We start from the raw sequence: 2,279 nt of genomic DNA, 5'->3' as shown, positions 1-2,279 counted from the left end.
TCCAATAGACAGTCTATTTACATTGGTATGTCTGATTCACAACGATACCCTCCAAGGAGCAAGAAAAGATTTCTCTTAATTTTATTTTAAGATATTAAGGTGTGAAAATGTCCTTCATTGTCGTCACACCATAAAGCTTCGATCAAACTCTTGCTAAAGGGTATCGTACATGTGAATTGGATATGGCGGTGTAAATGGATGAGCACTTGAAACTAAGTCTACCAGCCCCTAAAGATGAGGATTGGCTTGTTGATTTTATGTACAGGGTGTCCCACGAAACATGACAATTGGTAAATAGTTTTGAATGTCGTCTTCCACATACTGAATTAAAAATTAAATAACAAAATACCGATTTAATTCTTAAAATTCCTTGTAGACTCTTTTAAATAACCAAATGGAAATTAGCAAAATTACAAATCGTAAGACCTCACTTCAATATTGATTTAGTATAGTCACTTCAATTTTGGTGTGTGGGTGTAGGACGTCCCTAAAAGAATGATTTGATTTGATTTGAATATATTTTACTAAAATAAAAATTTACTATAATATGATTCCCATTATAATATTTTGTTATTGTCTTAGATATCAAACCTCACAACAAATTATGGAAGAAGACATTCCAAACTATTCCCAAATTTTTATGTTTCATGGGACACCCTGAACTTTCTCATAGACCTTCTCACATGCGAAAACTTGCCAACCTTACCGCAGCGCTCGGCCCCCATTAGAGCCTCAGAAGGCCTATAATCTTACCTTTGAGTTAGGACAAGATTGTTGGGGCAGAAATTTATAAAGCATATTTGTTTGGTTAATGAAGGAAAGAGAACGATGATCAGCTGACGATTAATTCAAATATGTAGTAAACCACTGAATAAACAAACGAACTGTGTTATTGTATTTATCCAACTGTGATGTTATGTTTAACGAACTGTGTTATTATGTTTAACGAACGAATTGAAGAAAATAACGCTCCTAATACAATCAATAGTTATTCAGTAATTAAAGCTTACATGAAAAAATAGGATATCGTCAATATAATATTAAAACAAACAAACTTGATACTTAAAACTCTTGAATACTTCTGATATGGAGTGATATAAATGAGTTACTATACGTAACTACTATTTTTATTATTTATTACTGTTTTATGGTTGACAGATATCCTTGATACATTTTCAGAGAAGGTAATATTTCAGGAAATTACAAAAATTATTGGACATTTCTAAATCGTTTAAACGAACTTGCAAAAAGTTTTTTATTGAGGGAACAATTTTTTATACAAACTTTAGAAAAAAAATATAGTTTTTTTTACTGAAAGAATGATTTTTTAACGAACCTTTAAAAAACCTATATTTTTACTGAACGAAATATATGGAAAATGAACGATAATTCTCAAAAACAGAATTTAAAAATTTTCTGAATGACTGAAGGAAACAAAAAAAGGCAGTTAACGAGTCCTATTGGCTATATACTTTTAGTCATAGTATTCATTCAAAGAAATAAAAAAAAACGGAAGCGCCCATCTTTACTTTTGCATAAGCGAAAACGAATAATCCGTCTGCAAGAAGAGTTTATAATGTTTTTAGTCACAAACAAATGATTTTAGTATAAAAAAGTGATTTTGTGTCGGTTTTTTGGAAGCTACAAATTTCTTTTGCAAAATTAGGGATTTTTGTAGCTTATTTGGAAGCTATTTTCTACTGTAAAACTGTGAAAAATAAGCGAAAATAAGCTGTTTTAGTCAAACATAAGCGATTACTTGTCTTTCATGTTCAGAGATTTTAAATCGCCTAATCGGGTTCTATCCAACTTTTACACCCGATTTGGCGACTTTTTATCGCTTAATTTGGATTTTTAAATTTAGAGTGAGCCATCCAATATAAAATAATATGCATTTTAAGTATATTTTCCAAATCATTATTTATGCAATGAATTTTAGACAAACTTGGTCTTTATTTCTATTTCAATTATGAACATTTTCTCTTTGTATACATTGTAAAAAAAGCCGTGGAAATAGGGATTTGAAAATATGAGTGTGTGACAAAAACTCAAATTCTTTAAACGAAAATCTAAATATATAAGATTTTGTATAAAAATAGTAGGTTTTTACAAATCATATTCAGCAACTATACGACCAATCTGAAAAGAGGAGCCTATTAAAATTAATTATTATTTTTGATAATTTTTCATTTATAAAAGATGTAAAAGATAAGGGTCTGTCCTATTGAACGATTTTTGGACCCCCAATGTATAATGAATGTATGATTAATGTGTATATT

Source organism: Eurytemora carolleeae, unplaced genomic scaffold (genome assembly GCF_000591075.1).
Source record: "Eurytemora carolleeae unplaced genomic scaffold, Eaff_2.0 scaffold762, whole genome shotgun sequence".
Classification (NCBI taxonomy): Eukaryota; Metazoa; Arthropoda; class Copepoda; order Calanoida; family Temoridae; genus Eurytemora; species Eurytemora carolleeae.
This window is presented reverse-complemented; position numbering follows the sequence as displayed.